Source organism: Lucilia sericata, unplaced genomic scaffold, assembly GCF_015586225.1.
Source record: "Lucilia sericata isolate MDLA Ls3-8-SP2 unplaced genomic scaffold, ASM1558622v1 Contig000391F_arrow, whole genome shotgun sequence".
NCBI classification, from domain to species: Eukaryota; Metazoa; Arthropoda; class Insecta; order Diptera; family Calliphoridae; genus Lucilia; species Lucilia sericata.
In genome coordinates, this window is record NW_023994409.1 from 135,992 (window position 1) to 161,804 (window position 25,813).

At 29.6% G+C, this 25,813-nt stretch overlaps 1 protein-coding gene across 11 annotated transcripts in view; it reads right to left on the reverse strand.

Moving 5' to 3' along the window:
• Positions 1–25,813, reverse strand: part of LOC119604435 (Y' element ATP-dependent helicase YJL225C) — an 86,340-nt gene that overhangs the window by 52,941 nt on the left and 7,586 nt on the right. The gene's annotated exons all lie outside the window — the stretch shown is intronic.

Here is a 25,813-nt window from a genome sequence, read left to right on the forward strand (position 1 = left end):
GAGTCTTTTCGAAGTTTGTTAAATACAACACAATTTTACACATTGAGGTCTAATAATAGGGGTGATCAGTTAAAGTTTACAGTTATTTGGACTACAGTTATTTTGACTATACTATAGCCTAGAGATAGAATATTGACTACAATATAGACTAGAATATAGACTAGACTATAGACTAGACTACAGACTAGACTTTAGACTAGACTACAGACTAGACTATAGACTAGACTATAGACTAGACTATAGACTAGACTATAGACTAGACTATAGACTAGACTATAGACTAGACTATAGACTAGACTATAGACTAGACTATAGACTAGACTAGACTAGACTATAGACTAGACTATAGACTAGACTAGACTAGACTATAGACTAGACTATAGACTAGACTATAGACTAGACTATAGACTAGACTATAGACTAGACTATAGACTAGACTATAGACTAGACTATAGACTAGACTATAGACTAGACTATAGACTAGACTATAGACTAGACTATAGACTAGACTATAGACTAGACTATAGACTAGACTATAGACTAGACTATAGACTAGACTATAGACTAGACTATAGACTAGACTATAGACTAGACTATAGACTAGACTATAGACTAGACTATAGACTAGACTATAGACTAGACTATAGACTAGACTATAGACTAGACTATAGACTAGACTATAGACTAGACTATAGACTAGACTATAGACTAGACTATAGACTAGACTATAGACTAGACTATAGACTAGACTATAGACTAGACTATAGACTAGACTATAGACTAGACTATAGACTAGACTATAGACTAGACTATAGACTAGACTATAGACTAGACTATAGACTAGACTATAGACTAGACTATAGACTAGACTATAGACTAGACTATAGACTAGACTATAGACTAGACTATAGACTAGACTATAGACTAGACTATAGACTAGACTATAGATTAGACTATAGACTAGACTATAGACTAGACTATAGACTAGACTATAGACTAGACTATAGACTAGACTATAGACTAGACTATAGAATAGACTATAGAATAGACTATAGACTAGACTATAGACTAGACTATAGACTAGACTATAGACTAGACTATAGACTAGACTATAGACTAGACTATAGACTAGACTATAGACTAGACGATAGACTAGGCGATAGACTAGACGATAGACTAGACTATAGACTAGACTATAGACTAGACGATAGACTAGACGATAGACTAGACGATAGACTAGACGATAGACTAGACGATAGCTAGATAGACGATAGACTAGACGATAGACTAGACGATAGACTAGACGATAGACTAGACGATAGACTAGACGATAGACTAGACGATAGACTAGACGATAGACTAGACGATAGACTAGACGATAGACTAGACGATAGACTAGACGATAGACTAGACGATAGACTAGACGATAGACTAGACGATAGACTAGACGATAGACTAGACGATAGACTAGACGATAGACTAGACGATAGACTAGACGATAGACTAGACGATAGACTAGACGATAGACTAGACGATAGACTAGACGATAGACTAGACGATAGACTAGACGATAGACTAGACTAGACGATAGACTAGACGATAGACTAGACGATAGACTAGACGATAGACTAGATGATAGACTAGACGATAGACTAGACGATAGACTAGACGATAGACTAGACGATAGACTAGACGATAGACTAGACGATAGACTAGACGATAGACTAGACGATAGACCAGACGATAGACTAGACGATAGAGTAGAAACTCTTATTTAAAGGAAAAAATTAAAAAAATCTTCTTTTATAGAAAGTTTTCTAGACTAGACGATAGACTAGACGATAGACCAGACGATAGACTAGACGATAGAGTAGAAATTCTTATTTAAAGGAAAAAATTAAAAAATCTTCTTTTATAGAAAGTTTTCGAAAAAAAATCTCTTTTCCAAAAACAATTTTTGTAATAGAAATTTTTTTAAAGATTCTCTTCTATAGAAACATTTTCAAAACATTAAAAAAATGCTACTTTGAATTTTTAATCTTTTATTAGAAAATTGTATTAACATATCTCTTTTATATACAAAATTTAAAAAAATTTTATAGAAAATTCTGAAATTTTATTACTTGTTAATAAGTGCGTGCATACCCCTAATTCTTTACGCCTTTAGCTTTTAAATCTAGTAAAATGATCTCTCTCTCTTTTCTTCTTTGAGCTTAAGATCTTAACATTTATATGCGTAACACTAATAGCTTCAATGGTACTTAGAGCGTAAACTATGAAGAAAATAATTAACTTAAACAAAAACAAAAAACCTTCATACAATACGAATACTAACAATTATTCTCTAATACAGTAAACCAAAACGAAACGGTACGTGGTAATAGAAGATTATTTAAATATTTCAAAACTACGTGCCGCGAATTAATCAGATTAAGTTTTAAATTGTGTTTTCTTACATGGAATTAAGTTAGTTCCCTCTCTAGGTTAATAGGAGAGAACCTACAAAAATCATATGATTTCAAGAATTTTTAACAAAATATTTTCAATTAAATTAAAAACGGCCGTCCACTACAAACTGCTTAATTTAGTTTGCTGTAAAATGTTTTGCCTTTGTGTCAGTTTGTACATTTGTCTATAAGTCTATTTTGTTTAATAAAATATAAAATGTTTGGTGATTGTGTCAGCCCCACCCTCAAGTATGGATATATGACGTCGAGACCTTAATTTGTTGCCATAGTTTTTTTTTTCCAATTTTGTTTAAAAACAAATATTTATATGGACAAGTACAAAAAAAATTTTGAGTTTAATAGGGAAAATGTATACCTTTTCAACATGCAAACCCATGTTTGTAATTAGAAAATAATATAGAATTCTACTGGCTTTCCATGCATATATGTATGTATATATGTTTGAGTTTGAAAGAGGTGGTTCTTTGTTGTCATACCAAACCAGTCTTGGAAAATTGATATTTTGGAAATGGTATTAACTTATACAATAAAGTTTATTAGACTAGACTATATATTTGACTATAGACTAGACTATAGACTATAGAGTAGACTATAGACTAGACTATAGAGTAGACTATAGAGTAGACTATAGAGTAGACTATAGAGTAGACTATAGAGTAGACTATAGACTAGACTATAGACTAGACTATAGACTAGACTATAGACTAGACTATAGACTAGACTATAGACTAGACTATAGACTAGACTATAGACTAGACTATAGACTAGACTATAGACTAGACTATAGACTAGACTATAGACTAGACTATAGACTAGACTATAGACTAGACTATAGACTAGACTATAGACTAGACTATAGACTAGACTATAGACTAGACTATAGACTAGACTATAGACTAGACTATAGACTAGACTAGACTAGACTATAGACTAGACTATAGACTAGACTATAGACTAGACTAGACTATAGACTAGACTATAGACTAGACTATAGACTAGACTATAGACTAGACTATAGACTAGACTATAGACTAGACTAGACTATAGACTAGACTATAGACTAGACTATAGACTAGACTATAGACTAGACTATAGACTAGACTATAGACTAGACTATAGACTAGACTATAGACTAGACTATAGACTAGACTATAGACTAGACTATAGACTAGACTATAGACTAGACTATAGACTAGACTATAGACTAGACTATAGACTAGACTATAGACTAGACTATAGACTAGACTATAGACTAGACTATAGACTAGACTATAGACTAGACTATAGACTAGACTATAGACTAGACTATAGACTAGACTATAGACTAGACTATAGACTAGACTATAGACTAGACTATAGACTAGACTATAGACTAGACTATAGACTAGACTATAGACTAGACTATAGACTAGACTATAGACTAGACTATAGACTAGACTATAGACTAGACTATAGACTAGACTATAGACTAGACTATAGACTAGACTATAGACTAGACTATAGACTAGACTATAGACTAGACTAGACTATAGACTAGACTATAGACTAGACTATAGACTAGACTATAGACTAGACATAGACTACTCTAGACTAGACTATAGACTAGACTATAGACTAGACTATAGACTAGACTATAGACTAGACTATAGTACAACTATAGACTAGACTATAGACTAGACTATAGACTAGACTATAGACTAGACTATAGACTAGACTATAGACTAGACTATGACTAGACTATAGACTAGACTATAGACTAGACTATAGAAAGACTATAGACTAGACTATGACTAGACTATAGACTAGACTATAGACTAGACTATAGACTAGACTATAGACTAGACTATAGACTAGACTATAGACTAGACTATAGACTAGACTATAGACTGACTGAGACTAGACTATAGACTAGACTATAGACTAGACTATAGACTAGACTATAGACTAGACTATCGACTAGACTATCGACTAGACTATAGACTAGACTACGACTAACTATAGACTAGACTATAGACTAGACTATAGACTAGACTATAGGCTAGACTATAGACTAGACTATAGACTAGACTATAGACTAGACTATAGGCTAGACTGTAGACTAGACTGTAGACTAGACTATAGGCTAGACTGTAGACTAGACTATAGGCTAGACTGTAGACTAGACTGTAGACTAGACTATAGGCTAGACTATAGACTAGACTATAGGCTAGACTAGTCTATAGTCTAGTCTATAGACTAGACTATAGGCCAGACTATATACTATAGGCTAGACTATAGGCTAGACTGTATACTAGACTAAAGACTAGTATATATTTATAGACTAGACAAAGTACTAGTACTGAAAAAGTACTATAGCGCTGTATTTCCCATCCCTGTACATATGTGATGAAGACTATTTTAATGTTTGTTGTGTTGGCGTAGACTCGAACAATTTTTTTGTCTTCTTTTTTGGTGTCCCCAATTCTTTGGCACACTTCCGCTCGAATTGACCCAATCTTTGATAAAAGTATTTAATTTTTTTCCAACATACAACATATCAAATATTTTACTAGTGTTTACATATGACGTAGTAAATGATGAGCATGATAAAAAGGGGTTTGCCCTTATTCGCCTATTAATTTGTAGTAAATACTTAATAAGTGGAAGTATTGTGAAAATATTTAGTATATAAATAGAAGGACATTTCGTGACCTAATTAATGTCAAAATAATGATAGTAGAGGAATTTAGCGGCTCGTTTTTTAGTTATAAGGTATAGAGTGTGGATAGCTTAACAATGTTTATAAACAATGTTGAGTTGGGTTTAGGGTGACTTTAAACGTCACAGTGAATATTGAGTTGGCTTGAAATCAAATTGTTTTTGTTGTCGAAACATGTCAATAAAATTTTCTTTAGACTTAAAAAGAATTATTCATTAAAAGTATTGGATATATTAATAATATTTATAAACAATGTTGAGGATGTGTCATAATCTTCATCATAATGAACATCTACTTTGTTGGCAATACATTTTTTTCGGTTGTCATTCACATTTATTTAAAATTAAAAATTTTATGATTTTTACAATTTTAGCATTTAAAAAACTTGTTGCTGGCAACTTGTATCTAATAGTCAATATTTTCCTCTTATTAACAAATTGTCTTGAAAATGTGACAATTATCATTATTATTTATTCATTTTCGTTATAAACAAATAACATTATTTCCACTCCATTAATAATATTACTTTATTTTACATAAACCATTCAAATTCAACAACATCCTCATTCATTTAATGGCATGTAAAAATCTCATTAATTGTTAAAAACAAAAAAAAAAAATAACAAAAATCATACATATTTTGAATTTATAATTAATAAAAATTCGAGCAGTTTTCTTATAAAATCAAATTACATCGTGTTCAAATTTGGTATTTTGTTTCTTTCTTTAAAATCTACAAAATGTTCTGCTTGAATTGCCAAATTGTACAACTAGACATAAATAACAAAACAGCAGCAACAAAAACATCACCATAACATCAGCAACAAAATCTAGCAACATTTACTAACAACAACAACAACGCTAGACATAAACATATTTATAGCAGACTTGAGCCATAAAGTCATAAACCGTTGGATGTTAGTGATTGTTTAGATGTTTAAATTTCGATGGTTGGTTGGCTGACGGCTTGCTTTGGTGCTGCTGTTGTTTTTATTGTTATAAAAAAAAAATAATTATATTTCCTTATTAATACAGAAAAAAAACAACAACAAAATCGTACATACATAAATATTTATCAATTATTATTGTTCATAAAACAAATAAAATACATACATTTAATTATTACTTTTTTTGTTTTTAACATGGCTGAGACTCTGGCAACGTATTAGTAAAAGAATTGTTTAATAAAATTATGAGTTTTAATTAATTAAATTTATCTGTATGCTGTTAGCATCTGATGTCGATATGTTGTTATTTATAAACATTATTAATTAATATTAATTAAAATGTTAATCTAGGAAATGTTAAAAACTTTAATCGTTTTATTAGCAATTTGTTGCTAGAAACAATATGAAACTTTTTAGCAAAAGTTTTAGTTCAATTCTAGTTGAGTTCGTTATCCTAGATAAGAAACTATCTTGGAGTACAAACGTACTCTCTAGGGCATCTAAATCCATTACGGCACTATATGTTTGTAGGAAGGCCATAGGAACATGCTGGGGCATAAATCCAAAGAATGTTCACTGGCTCTTTGAGGCAGTTATTAAACCTATTATGCTATATGGGGTTGTTGTATGGTGGCAGGCGCTTGAAAAGGCTTCACTCAGACAACAACTGGAAAAAGTAATGAGATCAACTGCGCTTCTTATCACAGGCGCTCTCAGAACAACTCCTTCGAAGGCGCTGTTCACTATGCTCAACTGGCTCTCGGTCGATCTCCTTGCAAGGAAATTGGCTATGTCAACTGCGGCCAGATTGAGTGTAACTGGCAAATGGAAACAATGCTCCATAGGCCATGCTAGGATCATAGATCTTATACCGGATAATCAGTACATTGTTGATTATTGTATTCCAGTACCGTCTCTAGTGAGAAAGTTCCAATATCATATATCTTCGGAGTATGAGGAATCTCTCCTTCCGCCGAATAATTGCTTCCGAGTGTATACAGACGGATCCAAGACGACGAAAGGAGTTGGTGGTGACATTTTCATTGAGGAATTTGGAACGAAAATCCTTCCGACTTAATGATGAATGTAGTATCCTTCAGGCTGAAATATCGGCGATAAGGAGGGCGGTAAATTGGCTAAGGTACTATCGGATATCTAATAGGGATATCAGAATTTATACTGATAGTCAAGCTGCTATTAAATCCCTAACTGGTGTGTTCTCCACATCCAAAATTGTCCATGAATGCCGGACGTCTCTCAATGAGATGGCGAGACATTCGAACATCACCCTAATTTGGGTAAAGGGACATGGGAATTCGTATGGCAACGGTATTGCTGACACATTGGCAAGAGCTGGCACTATGCTTAGCAGAATGGATACTGATCAGTTCTGCGGTATACCACTACTTGCAGTTAAGAGGCAAATCAGTGAAAAATGCCTCTGCATCGCTCGCGACAAATGGTCGCGTGAACACACGTGCTCAACATGTAGAGCACTGTGGCCACAAATGGATCCTCAAAGGTCTAAATATCTTCTTGGTCTCCAAAGACCGCAGTTAAGTAGGCTGATATCAATAATCACTGGCCACTGTAAATTTGGGAACCATGCTAGACGCATTGGTCTCCCGTTCAACGACTACTGTAGGAGTTGTCAAAACGAGGATGAAGAAGAGACTATTACTCATCTTCTCTGCGATTGTCCTGCTTTGGCGGAGGCCCGTTTTCAGACGCTTGGATCGACCTATTTTGGTGATATAACCGAATTGTCAAACATTCAATTAGAACGTCTTCTAGAGTTCATTAATTTGTCAAAATGGGTGTGAATCCTATTATTCACACTACTCATCCACGGCAGCTGCCCTGGCTTTCTCATTTCTCATCATCTCCTTCTCTCTGCAACTGTCTCTGTTCTTTCACTCTCCTCTATCTCTCCCTCTCTTTTCTTTTCTTCTTCTTACAGGTATTTTTACAAAGGGATCAACATGGACCCAAGTAAAGCCGAAATTGGCTACCTGTGTAAACCTAACCTAACCTAGTTGAGTTCTAATTCAGTTCTAGTTCAGATCTAGTTTAGCACTTCTTCTTCAGTTCAGTTCTAGCTCAATTGTAGTTCAGTTCTAGTTCAATTCTAGTTCAGTTCTAGTTCAGTTCTAGTTCAGTTCTAGTTCAGTTCTAGTTCAGTTCTAGTTCAGTTCTAGTTCAGTTCTAGTTCAGTTCTAGTTCAGTTCTAGTTCAGTTCTAGTTCAGTTCTAGTTCAGTTCTAGTTCAGTTCTAGTTCAGTTCTAGTTCAGTTCTAGTTCAGTTCTAGTTCAGTTCTAGTTCAGTTCTAGTTCAGTTCTAGTTCAGTTCTAGTTCAGTTCTAGTTCAGTTCTAGTTCAGTTCTAGTTCAGTTCTGTTCTAGTTCAGTTCTAGTTCTGTTCTAGTTCAGTTCCAGTTCAGTTCAGTTCTAGTTCAGTTCTAGTTCAGTTCTAGTTCAGTTCTAGTTCAGTTCTAGTTCAGTTCTAGTTCAGTTCTCGTTAAGTTCTAGTTCAGTTCTCGTTCAGTTCTCGTTAAGTTCTAGTTCAGTTCTAGTTCAGTTATAGTCCAGTTCAATTGCTTCATTCTGTCCTATATCGTAATTCTACATTACACTCAATTATATGCCTTTAAGTAGTTCAACACAGGCCTCTATCGTAAGTCTGAACCTAATCTCCATGTATGCTCGATCTCTTTCTAGTCTCAGATAACCCTAATTGGAGGGTTTAACTAGTCCCATTAATCTTAGATTATTAACTAAATTGTTCAGATTTGATCGTAGGCTCCTAAAAAACAAACATAAGTCTCAATTATAGAACTTTAAATACTTCATTCATTCCAGTTTAGCATCAATCCTAGATCTTTAAGTGATCTACCATCATGATTGTATAATTCTGAAAATGTATGTTTTATACGTAACAGAACTCATTCCTTTAAAACACTGATCGCTTGTACGTTATTATCATTATAATGAAATAATGATCGTCAAATATTTACTTTTAGGCTGAAAAAAAAAAAAAAAACAATAAAATGAATGAACGTTTTATGAATTACTTGAATGGTTGTGTTTAACAACTATATATTACATGACTTTAACAGTTAATTGACCTTTAATTTAACAAATCAATTTGTTAAGCGAATTATAAATAACTCATCATTATTGAAAGAAACCAATTTGTTAAAAATTTTGTTTTAATTTATAAAGCTTGCAATATAAAAGAATATTCAAGTTCACGGTTATGAGTGTTTACGTTTTGAGAATTTGAAAAACACACTTTATAATTTTTTTTTCAATATCCTTAACCTTGTCTTGTCGTATATTTTGAAATTAATGACTGATATTTTTAAAAATTTTGTTATGATTTCTTTTCTTCAGCTAGTTGTGGTTTATAGTTTGCAATTTTAAGTATTTTTTGTTATTTTTGTCAGGTTTATTGAGTATTGTTGAAGCAAATCAATATTGTACTAACTACTTTTATTGTTTTTTTGGCAGCATTTCGTTTTTGTTTTTCAACTATTGCACGTCCTTGTTTTTTGTTTAAGAGTTCTTTTATGGGTTTTCTTTTCATATTTTTTGTGCTTTTAAGAACTTTTACTTTATATAAGTACATGCAGTAAAATTCTTTTCATTTCTATTTATTGGCTGTTAGCCAAATTCAAAATTTAACTCAGCCACGTTGAAAAATTTTAAATAATATTGTTTTTTAAAGAATTTAATTTCGCTGCGGTCTTTGGAAGACAATTTTTCATGTTGTTTTTTGAATGTTAAAGGGTATGAAATTCTAGCAGGAAAAGTGTTGAAGGCATTAATATGAGTTGGGTTAAAAATGTTGCCAAGAATATGTTTTAAAGTATTAAAAGATGTTGGAAGGTGCCCTCCTAGACATTGAAGATGCCTTTAACAATGTCGAACCTAATGCCATTGTAGCAGCACTTGATGGATGGCGGGTTGATCATCAAACTCAGAAGCTTATTAAAAAACTTCTGAGTAATAGGGTTATTAGTGGAAGGATGGGTGGAGTCAATGTTTCAAGGCTTGTCAGTCGTGGCACACCACAGGGGGGAGTTCTATCTACCTTACTCTGACATCTGGCTATGAACTTCTTACTAAATGGAGAATTAAGACTGCCGCTTTTGATGCCGATGTTGCTATAGTGATATCGGGTAAATTCCTCGATACCATATTCAATTGCATGGAAACTACTCTTAATGTGCTCAGCAAGTGGAGTTTTTCCCGTGGCCTCAGTGTATGTGGTGTTCAATGGTGTTATCGTATGGTGACAGGCAATGGAAAACTCTTCTCATTGTGCAGCCATCGAACGTACCCTACGAAACATTGCAATCCTGATCACGGGAATAATGAGGACGACGCCAACGAAGGTTTTGCTAACTATAATGAATTGGTTACCAGCTGAAGTGATGGCGATTCAACAGGCCTTAATTCAGACTTAACGCATGTGGTTCGTAGCCTGGTAGTAAAGGCATAGGGCACACACGAATATTTAAACATAACCGAGTTCCTGCTAGGAATTCAGTACCCAAGTCACACTCAACCGACACTTTCATATCCGAGTTCCTGCTAGGAATTCAGTACCTGAGTCATACTCAACTAATGGTGTAATAAATATTAACATTGACGGCTCTTAGAGGAGTGGAAGAGTGGGTGGTGGCTTTTCAAATATCGATTGAAATACATATGGATGTTGTTAGAGGTTGTTTTTACGACATCTAGGTTAACCGAAGAATGCCGGGTATCTCTGAATGAGATAGCGAGACATTCTAGGATAATGCTAATATGGGGCCCTGACATAGTAATTGTCAGGGAAACTCTATAGCTGACAAACTTTCCAGGAATGGTGCAATGAGAGGGGAAGATGAAATCGACGCATTTACTTGTATCTCCCTTACAAACTGTAAGTCACTGGTTCAGACTGAACTATATGAAATGGATCAAATCACTGTCTCACTTCGAGGTCAATTTGGCCTCTATACGATAATCCCAGTTCAAGCTTATTATTAAGCTTTCGCAGGGAACAGATAAGAATGCTGGTATCAGTTATAACGGAACACTGTAAAATTAGCAATCACGCCAGAAGAAAGGGTCTCGAATATAACGACTATTGTAGGAGTTGTAATAATAAGGAGGAAGAGCAAACAATACCTCGCCTCTTCTGCTAATGCCCATCTTTCAATGAAAGTAGAGAACATTGTATCGGCTTTGCTGCTCTATCTTGTTTGGATGATCTATCTGGGATATGCCTTAAAAATATCCTAAACTTTGTGAATCAAACTGGCTGGTTTAAATCTGAAAGTAGAGAGTAATACTTAAATGGACTTCTACGACCACTAGGGTATCACAACGGAACCGCAACTAGGTGGACGGACCCACGTGAGCCACTCATGATTGATTGAGAGGCTACCCTTCTTACCTAAACCAACATGTTACTTTCGACTTTCAAAAGTAGTTTACTGATTCTTCTCAATCAGTTACCGGCAAACTTTAAGTTTCACTAGATATTGAAAGAGTTTAATATGTTAAAAACGAAGGAATAAATTCGTAAAATAATTTTATGTTTCTCAACATGTTGCTCTAGACTTCAAAGTTATAGTGTGTTATTAAACTGACATTTTTCTGTGGAAATGACACAAACTATGAGGAATAGAATAGAACAGATGTTCAAATCGCTGCCTTTAAATATATATTTTGTTTTAAAAAACTTAATGTTTATCAACATGTTGCAAACAACATACATATGTTTAAATATATTTATACATAAGTAATAGTATATTTTATAGCCTTATAAAACGTAATTTTAAATGTTAAATAAATATATTAAAAATTTCAACTATGTTGCTCAACATGTTGCTAGCAACATTTAAAATTTTTGAAGAATTTTAATAAAAATTTATATTTTTTAAGTTTAAATAAAAATACAACAATACTAAAAGTAAAATATTTTTTTTTTGTTTATAAACATGTTGCTAGAGTTCAAAACTGTAAAAGTTTAAGAAAAACTTAAGAAACTATTAGAAACTTTTAAAAATTAAAACATAACGAAACAAATAAAACAAATTTATTTCCCAACCATAATTTAGAACATCAAAGTCGGTTTTTTTATTCAGATATTTGCAATATTTCCAGTGGAAATTTTCCACACTATTCTTATTAAGTTGTCATAAATCTATAATACAATTCAAACATTAGAATGAATAATATCAGCCATATTGTTATATAAATCAAAATATTTATGATTTAATAATTGAACTGGAAAAAAATGGCAACATGCACGTACATGTTTTTTCTGAATACTAAAGCAAAAATTACAACATGATGACGACCTCTTTCATGTTTTTTTTTTTTTAGCTTTTTGTTGCAACATGCTAAAAATAACACATATATACAAAGTATTACAGCTGCAGATTTAAAATGAAATTGTACAAATTATTATTGAATTAATAATAAATAAAACAATGTACATATTGAGAAAAATTCCTTTAAAAAAACTAGAATAGTATAAAGCAGAAGTTGACTTGTGTGGAATAAATAAATTCCTTGCCATTTCACGTTACACATAACAATTTTCATATAAAATGTTTATAAATTAGAAATTAAACAATTGCAAATCCCATGTTTTTTTTTATTTTTTTTCCAATTCTTTTCAAATGCCAATATATGTACAATATAACAAATGTTATTCTAGAATAATTGATGGATATCACTCAAAAAAAAAACTTTCTTTTTTCACATATTGCAAAAAATATTTAAAATTTTATTACTTTTATGTTATAAATATTAAATTAAATTGTTCTATTTGATTTCCATTATATTCTTAGAAATTATTTGTTTACTAAGTATAGTGCTTTAAGAACATTTTTGTGGGTCAATGTCTAAGTTTAATGCTACTCACTAAAATTATGATAAATGTGCAAAAAAAAACTACATACTTAAGTGTGTAATAGTAAATAGTAGAAAGAATTCAAATATTTGCCTTGTTTATTTATAATTTTTTTATACACTTTACATACATAAACAAAATTAACCGCAAAATCTACTTTAAGAAAAAATTTCATATTTAACTGTTAATTAAAAAATTTAAATAAATAAATGAATATCGACTGGGCTGACTGGCTGTATGTTTAAAATTAGAAAAATAAATCTATAATCAGACAAAGAATAAATAAACAAAGTCATTGTTTTAATTTTTTTTTTTGTATACAATTGTTTAAAACTGAATTTATTTTAGAATAAGTTAAGTGATTTGTTCAACATAAAGTTTTTAAATTAGATTTTCTATAAAGCACAAACAATTTTTATCAAAGTTTTAAAGCACTTTTACAAAGCTTTTTCTTTTAAATAAAATAAAAAATTTTTGCTTTTTACCAAAAAAAAAAAGCTTTTTTTTAAAAAGCTCTTTTTTTAAAAAAGCTCTTACAAGAAACTTTTTTCTTCTCGAGAATTTAAAAAAGCTTTCTTCCTTTAATACTACAACTCTTTTTAAAATTAAAAAGCTTTTAAAGATATTTTTACACACAAGAAAGTTTTCTTAAGACGCTTTACTCTTCTCAACAGAGAAATTTAAATAACATTTTTTTTCCTTTTATAGTAAAACATTTTTCAAAACTTTTTTTTAAAGAAAATTTTTACCAAAAATTTTTACAATAATTTATTTAAAAGCTCTTCATAATATAAAAAAGCACTCTTCAAAACTTTTCAGTCTTTTTATTTTTCAAAATATAAAAAATATTATAGAGTTTAAACTTTTTAAAAATATGTTGTTTTTATTTTTTTGCTAAAAAGCTTTTACCAAGCACAAACAATTTTTATCAAAGCTCTAAAATTCTTTTACAAAAAAGTTCTTTTTATTTTAAATAAATAAACAAGTTTAAGCTTTTTACCATAAAGAAAAAAAAGAAACATATATAAATATTTTTTACAAAAAGTTGTTTTTCTTTGCTAAAAGGATCCTTTTACTAAAAGCTCTTTTTTAAAATTAAAAAATTTTTAAAGACATTTTTACACAAAAAAAGTTTTTCTCAGACTCTTTTCTTTTCTCAACAAAGAAATTAAAAAAAAGCTTTTTTGAAATTTAGTTTTTTTTTTACAAAAGAGCTTTTACCTTTAAGTTCTCCTTTACAAAAAAAGTTGTTAAAAAAGCTGTTTTAAAACATTTATAAAAAAGAATTAGTTTTGAGAACTTTTAAAAAAATAAATTATTTCCATGTTTTCTAAAAAAAATCCAAATTATTTTTTATAAAAAAAGTTTTTTTTGGTTTTTAATAAAGAAGATTAAAAATTAAGCTTTTTTATGTTACAAGATTCTTAACAAAGTTTAAAATAAAAGTTAAAACAAGGTAAATATAAATTGTTTTATATAAAAAAGCTTTTTACTAAATATTCTTTAAAAAGGTTATTTTTAAAACTTAAAAAAAAAATACTCTCAAAAAAATGTTTTATAAAAAAGCTCTTTTTTAAACTTTCAACATATTTCCAAAACTTATGAAATAAAATACTTTTTTTGAAAAAGCCGTTTCAAAAGATTTCTACGAATGAAATAGTTTTGAGAACTTTTCTACAAGTAAGTTATTTTCAAATATCACATAAATACAAAAAAGCTCTTTTTGGAAATTAAAAAAAAAAATATTTTTTTCCAAGCAATATTTTTTTTATAAAAAAGTATTTTCGGTTTTTTAAAAAAGAAGAAGCGTTTTTATAATAAAGACTCTTTTAACAAAAGCTGGTTTCGGATTTTTTTTAATAAAAAAGCTTTTTTCAAAATATTCTTTGAAAAGGTTATTTTAAAAAAATGTTTACAAAGAAACTACTGCCAACAATTTTTATTAAAAAGCTATTTTTTTTAATTTTTTTTCAAATTGTTTAACATATTTCCAAAGCTTATTAAAAAACTTTTATTCAAAATTTTACACCAAAAGAAGATATTTTATTAATTTTTTTGCAAAAGTGCTTTTTTAAATTTTAAATAAAATGCTTTTTTACAACACAAGCTTTTCAGGTAAACTTTTTCACAACTTATTTTTTAAATAATTATTTTTCTTTTAGCAAAAAGCTTTTCAAATAAAAACAATTTGAAAACTGTTTACAAAAGATTTTTTTAATTTCCAAAGCTTTTTTATTAAAAACAAACAAAGTTTAATTAAAATTTTTATTACAAAAAAAATCTTATTTGTTTAAGAAACTTTTTTTAAAACTTTTTTAAAAAAGATGTTGTCCAAAACTTTTCAAAAGGGATTTAAAAAAACTTTTATTTCAACCCCTTTTTTTATTAGAGCTTCCACAGAAATGAATAATATAGAAATGAAAATAAAGCTTTTTTACATAGTTTTAAACTGGCAAAAATCTTTTTAGAATCTCTTTTAGAATTTTTCACTGGGATGATATTTGTGTTAACAACTTAATAACAACATTCTCTGTATTTCTCTCTGCCTCTCTGAAACATGTTGTCACAAGTTTTGTTGCCAGTAATTATTATTCAATAAGTAATTAGGAAATAACTTTTCTTACATTTTTAAATTCATCATCATATTAAATCATATTTAAATAATTAAATTATTATAACGCTAGCATAATAATTATTTAACATATAATATAATTAAAATATGTATAACTAAAAAATGCAGCACAACAACAACAACAAAATACCCAGAAATTTAATATGCAAAACGAAACCAGTAATAACTATAAAGAAAAAAATTTTGTATATTACGAAAAAATAGAAATAATAAAGATTAAATTACTTAAACTTAATTTACTGGCAATTCTTTTTTTATAACATTTTTATCTACTAGCTGGTCTTGTCTTGTTTTTTTTTTAAGAAACCGAGAAAACAAAAACTAAAACCATTGTGTCATCCATAACCTTTAAAAGTCAATAAGTTTTTGTTTTTGCAATATTCTTTCAAGATTATATTACAATTATAACACTTTTAACTATAGATTTTTATTTCTGAAATCATCTCTGTTTTGTGTTGTTGTTGTTGTTTAATATAAAATACTTAGATCAAGGTTTTCTTGTACTTTACAAACAAGATGATGATATGGAAATACATAATAATAATAAAAATAAACATGGTGGTGATGGTTGCTGATGATTATGATGATGAAGCCCAATCAGCCAGCCGCAACCATCATCATCGCCATCATCGCTACATGAAATGTTGTTAGCCAAAGGCGACATTAAGACTTGTCATTCATTTTCTATAATATATTTGTTTTTTTTTTTTTTTTGCAATATGTATTCCATTGAAAAAGGTTTATGGGGTTTCAATTTTCAATAAATTGTATATAAATTTAATTAATAAGTTTGTTTGTCTTTCTTTTTAATATTTAATAATAGTTTTATGTAATAATTGTAGTTTTTTTTTTTTTGCTAAATTTTGTAAATATTAGTTTTATTGTTTATTAAAATGTCATTATTAATATATTTTCTTTTATTAAAGTTTAGTCATTTAGGCGATTTATGTTGTAAAAAACATTTATTGAATATTCATAGAAAAATTGGTGTTGACATTTATTTATTCGTTTTTTTTTTGCTATTTTAATTGTTAACTTTCTGTAAATTGAATAAACATTTTATTCATTAAAAAGACAATAGAATTTACTAATTTACTATCATTTGTAATACACGCGTCTGTTGCTAGCAACATCTTGCAACATTTATGTTTACAAACAATGCTATATTTGTTATTAAGTGGAAGTCCAGTCTAGTATATAGTCTAGCCTATAGTCTAGTATATAGTCTAGTATATAGTCTAGACTATAGTCTAGTCTATAGTCTAGTCTAGTCTATAGTCTAGTCTAGTCTAGTCTATAGTCTAGTCTATAGTCTATAGTCTAGTCTATAGTCTAGTCTATAGTCTAGTCTATAGTCTAGTCTATAGTCTAGTCTATAGTCTAGTCTATAGTCTAGTCTATAGTCTAGTCTATAGTCTAGTCTATAGTCTAGTCTATAGTCTAGTCTATAGTCTAGTCTATAGTCTAGTCTATAGTCTAGTCTATAGTCTAGTCTATAGTCTAGTCTATAGTCTAGTCTATAGTCTAGTCTATAGTCTAGTCTATAGTCTAGTCTATAGTCTAGTCTATAGTCTAGTCTATAGTCTAGTCTATAGTCTAGTCTATAGTCTAGTCTATAGTCTAGTCTATAGTCTAGTCTATAGTCTAGTCTATAGTCTAGTCTATAGTCTAGTCTATAGTCTAGTCTATAGTCTAGTCTATAGTCTAGTCTATAGTCTAGTCTATAGTCTAGTCTATAGTCTAGTCTATAGTCTAGTCTATAGTCTAGTCTATAGTCTAGTCTATAGTCTAGTCTATAGTCTAGTCTATAGTCTAGTCTATAGTCTAGTCTATAGTCTAGTCTATAGTCTAGTCTATAGTCTATAGTCTAGTCTATAGTCTAGTCTATAGTCTAGTCTATAGTCTAGTCTATAGTCTAGTCTATAGTCTAGTCTATAGTCTAGTCTATAGTCTAGTCTATAGTCTAGTCTATAGTCTAGCCTATAGTCTAGTCTATAGTCTAGTCTATAGTCTAGTCTATAGTCTAGTCTATAGTCTAGTCTATAGTCTAGTCTATAGTCTAGTCTATAGTCTAGTCTATAGTCTAGTCTATAGTCTAGTCTATAGTCTAGTCTATAGTCTAGTCTATAGTCTAGTCTATAGTCTAGTCTATAGTCTAGTCTATAGTCTAGTCCCTATACTGTAGGGACGAATCGACTATATATTTGTTTATAGAGTCGACTATAGGGTCGTCTATAGAGTCGTCTTAGAATAATACATAAAGTCAACTGTAGCGTCGACTATATGGCCGTCTATAAACTAAAGAGTCTGAAGAGATATATTTAGTCTTAACCGTCTAATGTGAAAATGTTCCTTTGTAAACGTTAGATGATGAGTATTTTCATTCATCTCTCACACTCGTGATAATGAATCATATTTTTATTAATTCATTAAATTAAAATTTATATACTACATTAATAATTTTTACCTCTCAAATATTTTTTTCTGAAATATTTATAAAAGTTTTTTTTTTCCTAATATATAAAAAAATACCTATACTTGGCATTTTTATGACTCCTGTATGTGTTAGAAAATATTGAGTCACCTAAATGTATGAATAAACCTAGAACCTCAGTATCTAACATCTGAAATAAATAAATTTGTATTTGTATCTTTAAATATAAAAACACACACACACAAACAAATAATAATAAATATTAAATGAAAAGTACCTTTGTTTTACCGATAAGATAACAGTGAAATTTATTTTAGTTGTGATATTTTTTATACTAAAACAAAAGAATTTTTATTTTTTTGTTACACGGAGATGTTGTAGGAGCCAGAGAGGGGGAGGAAGGGTATATGAGCAAAAAAGCAATTACAAAATTGATTTATGTGTATTAAATGGGACTAAACATATGACTATTTTTATTATTGTTTTATATATATATTTTTGTTGTATTTTAATATAGATAGATTTAATGTGAAATATACTTTCATGCTTGATGAAAAGCCACTTAAACAAATGACGTAAATTATAAGAAAGAGAAAAAAACTATTAAAATAAATCAAAATACTAAATATGATGTATTAAATTTTTAAAAACAAAAGGTTGTAAAGAATTTAAGATACCTTGCAGTATTTTTGAAATTTAATTTTGTTAAAGAAAATGTTACGTGTTTGATCATATTTAATACATTTTGGTAAAATATATTTCATTTTTCATAATGATAGTTGCCCAAAAGCTTCGTTAAAAACTATAATAAGGCAACATTTCAAACTATAGAAAACTTTTAAAATTTTACTATTAAATGTTGCTAGGAACATGTTACAGGAGTATATAGGTTCGCCTATAAAGTGGAATATAGAGTCTTCTAATGACTATGGAGTCGCCTAAAAAGAGACTGTAAAGTTCACGATAGAGTCGTTTATAGAGTGGACATTCTGTAATCGAATATAGAGTCATATATAAAGTCGACTATAGAGTCGTCTATAGAGTCAACTATAAAGTCGCCTGTAAAGTCGCCTATAGAGTCGACTATAGAGTCGACTATAGAGTCGTCTATAAAGTCGTCTATAAAGTCTAATGAAACGACTATTGAATCAACTACAGAGTCTATATATTCACCTATTTAGTCGAGTAAAGAGGCGATTCTATAGAGTCGACTATTAAGTCATCTTTAGAGTCGATTATAGAGTCTTTAGAATCTTCTAATAAAATGACTATTGAATCGACCCTATTTTCGATCTAATGAAACAATTATTGAATCAACTATAGAGTCGTCTATATTGTCATATATTTAGTCAAGTATAGATTCCAGTATATAGTCGACTGTAGAGTTGACTATAGTGTCATCTATCGAGTCGAGTATCGACTGTAGAGTCGTCTGTGACGTCGCCTATGGAGTCATCTATAGATTATAGATTTATAGATGACAATATATTCCACTAGTGATTTGGCCAATGGGGTCGACTGTTGACTATATAGTAGTCTTTTGATTCGACTATATACTTATAGACGACTAAATAGATTCCATTATTGAGTTGATCATAAAGTTAACTAAAATGTCGTCTATAAAGTTGATTATAAATTCGAATATTCAGTTGACTATTGAGTTGGCTACAAAGTCGATACTAGCTCATATAGTAGTTTATAAAGTCGACTATAGAGCCGACTAAAATGACATTTAAAGAGTCGATAAAATAACTAGGAATTGCTAGCAACATGTTGTACAACTAGATGCAACTAAACAACTGTAAACATTTCACAACAAAGGAAGTTTTTAAAATCTCATATTTTAAACAAATGATATTTATGACTCCTACTTCCGTCATTTATTCATAGTGTAGGGTATTAAAAATTTAATAATAAATTTTTAAAGACTTTTAAGAAGAAAACTATTAAAATTAATGTTATTATGCAGTAAAACTTAAAACAAAAAAACACTTGAAATCTATACAAATACTTAAAGATAATAATTATTTAATTTTTTTATACATTTTTGTTTTTATTAAATTATCTATTTTGCTATTATAAAGTCTTTAGGCTGAGTATTTATTTTTTTTTCTATTTGAAGGAGGAATTTTTATTACTTTAATATTTAGATACTTATTTATTTAAATAATATGATATTTAAAGACCTTTATTTAATATTTATTTGTTTTAATATTTCAGAATTATTTGCTTTGTCTATTTAAGAACCGTGAGTATTATTATTTATTATTTGGCACGTTTTTTTTTATTTTATTATGATTTGCTGTTTGCATTTGTTAGTTTTTTTTTATAGTTAATTTGAGCTTAAATAAATATATTATTCATGTATAAAATCATAATTTTGTTATAACAAATAAAAAAAAGGTAAATAAATTTTACCCTGACATTGAGCTCCCGGTGTTTTAAAGGTGTCTGGGAAATATTTTTAATCAACTTAAACTTGGTTAACTGTAGTTTAGATTTGAGGGTTTCGTTAAGAAGTCTTGTTAGACCGTTAAAAATATATACATGTACTATGTATGTACTTGTATAATTAGTACTGGAACTGTTAAGATTTCTAATTTTTATTTTACACTTTAGTGCTTTTTGAATGAAACGTCACTCATTTTTTTCACTTATGGTTTTGACAATTGACTAACTTTAGTTTTTTTTTCTCGGTTTTGTTTTATAATTTTTCTATAGTTTTTGATTTATTAAATTTTAACACGTAACCTTTAATTTAAGGTCATGTTTATTTAAAAAATTATTAATAAGTTACTTATCTTTTTAACATAAAAATAGGATTTTAAAATATCAAAATAATAAGTGTTTAAAATAAGGAAAGATTCTCAGTTTTCAAGTAATTGAAAAGTAGCTAAATGTTTCTAGCAACATGTTGATTTACTATAGAATCGACAATAGATTTAGAGACTTCTGTAGTTTCGACTATTAAGTTGACCATAGAATCAACTATAGAGTCATCTATAGAGACGACTATAGAATCGTCTATAGTGTCGATTATAAATTCGTTATAGAGTAATTTGTTTTGTCAAGTATATAGTCGTCTATCGGGTCGTCTATTGATTCATCAATTGAGTCGCCTATAGAATCGTCTATTGAGCCGAGTATGGAGTCGTCTATAGAGTCCATTGATTCGTTCACTATATTAGACTATATAGTGAACGACTACAGAACTATCTAAAGAGGCGACTATAGAGTCGTCTGTAGGGTCGTCTATTGATCCATCTATAGATTAAATAGTTATTTATAGAGTCGGTTATGGAGTCATCTATAGAATCGTTATAGAGTAATTTGTTTAGTCGAGTATATAGTCGTCTACGGAGTCATCTATTGAGTCAACTGTAGAGATTTCTATTGAGTCGAGTATAGGGCCGCCTATTAAGTCGATTATTGAGTCCACTGTAGAGTCTAAAGAGACGACTACAGAATCTTATAAAGAGTCGGCTATAGAGTAATCTTTAGTGTCGTCTATTGAGTCGACAGTGGAGTCATCTATCTAGTGCCAAGATCCTCTAAGATTCATCTATAGAGTCCACATTATGCTGGAATCTTTATATACATATATATAATAACAATTAGGAAAATGAAATTGTTACATCCTAATGTTGCCAGCAACATGTTGAACAAGCAGATAATGTCAGAAACATATTCACAGATTGTTATAAGAAAAACTTAGGCAAAAATCTATAAACCTTTACTTGATAACTCCATATAAAATGTTTACAACATTTTAAAGATTTTGTAATTTCCTGATTTTTAAACATGTTTTACATAAAAACCATAAATTTTTCTACAAATCTACTTAAATACGTAACACTTTAGGTTACTAGTAAATGTAGTTATTTCTAAGAATTTATAACAGGAAGCGCAAGTTAGAAGAAGCACAAACCAACCAAACAACATTCTATTAAACAAATGCATCCTGTAATTCTATATTTTTTTTTGCATTCAACATTTTACAACAACTTCAGTTAGAGCAAAAACAATAACAAAACAGAAAAATAGATAGAGATAGATAGAAAAGAAAAACACAAAAAAAAAATACTTTGTATCTAAAGTAGTTGCTGTTCATTCTTCCTCTTAATACTTCATGCACTTAAGTCAACAAGAGCTACAACAACGGCATCAACAGCAACAACAATACAGTTCATTGCATGGCATCTTATTGCATCGCAAGATGTACAAAAAAAAAAAAAAAAGAAGAATTACAAGTCAAAGCCCTCTTCACACCAAAAGACCCACATCTCAAGTAGAATGAAAATAAAAGGTATTTATTCGATGCTGTATATATGAAAAAATAAAATAATAATAAAAGACAAACAACAGCAAAAATACACAAAAACGTGATTCATAAGATTTTGTTTGTTTTGAGCAAAAAAGCGACGAAGAACAAAAAAAAGTTAAAAAAAAAAACATTAAAATTGAAACAAGTTACATTTTCATCATCATCGTTAACACAGCAAAACAAAGTGCAAAAGGCTTAAATGGGAAAAAAACTCACACATGCGAATCTTAAACGAACTTTTAAAGACCTTAATCGTAAACTCTTTTATCACTGAGGTAAAAGGTCAAAATGGAAATGTTGGTTAATACCAGATTCGGTCACTGGATCAAATAGGATCACTAACTTTGAAAACCTTAATAATAATGACAGTTTCACACAAAAATGTAAATGGTCTCGTAGATCAAGCCCCTTTTCGAATGACTCTTAAGCCTTGAATTTCTCCTTTTTTTTCAGGAGAAAGAAACAATCGGAATCAATTAATTCGAGTAAAGCAACGTTTGAAAGATTTCCTAAAAATTGTCCAATGCAAAGTTTGTAATTGTTTTTCCGGACCAAATATATTTTTAAACCATAATGAAGGTTGGATTTCCCTTCTGTATGATTTCTAGAAGATTATAGGATGTGGTAACTAAAAACTTTCTTTGAGGAGTTGGCAAACTCTACCTCAATGGCAAGATAGAATCAGCAGTCTATATTAATTCTCCTTTCAACAATGATAAGACTGTGAGTTCCTCTTCCGATTTTTAAGTCGAGCAAAATAATATTTAGGATTTGCAGTAAAGAAATTAAGAATTGAAAGAGATTTTCGTTCTTTCGTATAGAATAGCTTCGAAATCTGTTCGAATCCAACGTTCCTGTTCGATTAAACTCCGACTCAATACGCAGATAGAAAGAGTCTCTTTGAGAGGGGAACGAAATAATACTTATGAACTCATTATAGATTAAAATGGAAGATCAAACAGAAGAGCTCTAGAACAGAATTGGTTCAAAATCTGTCCGATTCCTACGTCAGACATTTATAAAGGATGTCAACATGATCGCGGTACAGATGAAATGTCTTCTCAATTTAATAAATATTTTTATAATAATTATCCGAGGAATTGGCAAACTCTGGTCCAATGCAAAGATATAAATCGCATCAGTGAAACAAGTATTTTTAGAATTGATGGTAATGTCTTGAGTTCCTCTTCGGATACTGGACAAAACAATACTTATACATAAAACAATCGGATCAGAGAATGGACGATTAAGGTCTCCAGATCAAAAGTTGTATAGAGAAGAGTTTCAGGAAAACTACTTAAAAAGAGTTCACAAAATTTCTGGGTGAAGTCACTTTCGCTATGAGACAGTGGATCTTCATTTGAGAGAACCAAACGAAAACGAAACTGTCAAATGAAAGATCTCTACAATAGAAGGTAAAAATCTATCTGATTCTCTCCTCTCTCTTAAAACTAGATAATTATGAAACATTTTATAAAATAATCAGTTTAGAGAAATGGACGATTGAAAGAATGATCATTATAACTTATTGGTGCCTTTGCTGATTCTGGACGAAACCTTACTTATACATAATACTTATTATAAAACTATATGATTAGAGAACTGGACTAAAGGTCTCTAGAGCAATTCGCTTTCGTAGTGAGGCAGTGGGTCAAACTTTGGGAAAATTAAACTATATTTTTACTGTTAAACGTAAGATCTATTGAACGGAATCAGTTCAAAATCTACCCGATGCTCGAGAATGAATCAGTAACACACTTATGATGGACAATTTTATAAAACAATTAAATGAGGAGGATGGACGATTGAACGGATGCTATTTGGAACCTATGCTCCCTGTTCGTGCTCAGAAAACTCCTTGTTCAATTAATAAGAGTTTTAGTATATGATTTCATTATTCTGATTGGGACACCACAAGATATAAAAAAACTAAAATGTTCAGTTCAAGTCTTGTAGGAACCAAGAATGGTTTACGTGAAATTTCAGAAATAAGAAGATCTTATTTGTCCCCAAAATTTTACCCATTTTTAAAGGTTGAATTTTGAAATATCAAACTAGCACATCTTTTCCTCAACAAGTTCATTAAACCTCTCTTAGTATTTAGAACATAAATTTAACTACGTCTATAACTAGTTGTTGTTGTTATGTTCATTAAGGCGTTACAAACGTGCCGTTAAACTAAAACTACAGATTATCTAACCTTTTTGTTGCTGCTGCTGCTGAGTTTGGCTAGATGATGCATTTAGAAAATATTGTTTGAAGAGTTTAGATTGAGTTTATTGTTTTTTTTTTGTTCTTGCGTTTTGTTTCATCTTCAAAATAATTCACAGAAAACACTTTGTTAAAGACGTTTAAGAACAAAGGATTTTTGTGTGATTTTTTTTTTTTTTTGATGAAAGAGAAAAAAACTTAAAACAATTTTCCGCAATTTGTTGGATACTTTTTTGAAAATAAATAATATTAAGTAAACAGGAAATAACTTTCGAGGGCAGTAGAAGTTGGGGAAAAGTTTTATTTTTGGTAAAACCAGGATTAAATTCTTTAGCAACATGTTGCTGGTAGTATAAATTTTCAATTTAATTGTTGAGTTAATTACTATTTATTAAATTCTTAACAAATTATTTAGTTTTTGCTATTAGTTAAACAATTTTAATAAATTTTTAAACAATTCTTAGCAACATGTTGCTAGCATTATCATGTTTATTATTAAAAACTTGTAAGTTCCTTAACTAATTAATGAAATTTTGTTACTTGAGCTAATATTTTAATAAATAATTTCAAGTTTATGCTTCTTTAATTCAACATATTTGTTCTGCAACATGTTGCTAGCATTAAAAAGTTTTAGTTTCTTTATAAAAAACGTGTAAGTTCTTAACTAATTAATGAAATTTGATTACTAGAACAATTATTTTTATCCGATCCATGTTTATGCCTCTTTAATTAACAATCTTTGTACTGCAACATGTTGCTAGCTGTATACATTATTAATTACTTGCCGTTTTAGTTACTTTCCAATTCATTCATATCATATTGGTCATCTCAGCGTTAGTTTTTTTTTGTTTTTCTTTATAACTACTTTAGAAATTCATTGTCTGTCTATCTACCTGCCATAGTTTTGCCTGTACCACATAACACTTAAAAATAATGTTTAATTATAACAATTTATGTGTATTATACCGCTAAACTAGAGAATTCAACGTAATTAATTGTTATTGCGATTCTTATTTAAATATATCAAGATTAAGTTTTATGTTATAGAAAATAGCGGAAAATACTATTATTCATAATGCATACAAATAAAATACACTGTAAGAAGAGTTGATTGGTCGCAAAGCAAACTTAATGAACCAGTTGCTAATTAGTCATGTTTCATTTGAAATTTTAGGATTTCATAGAATT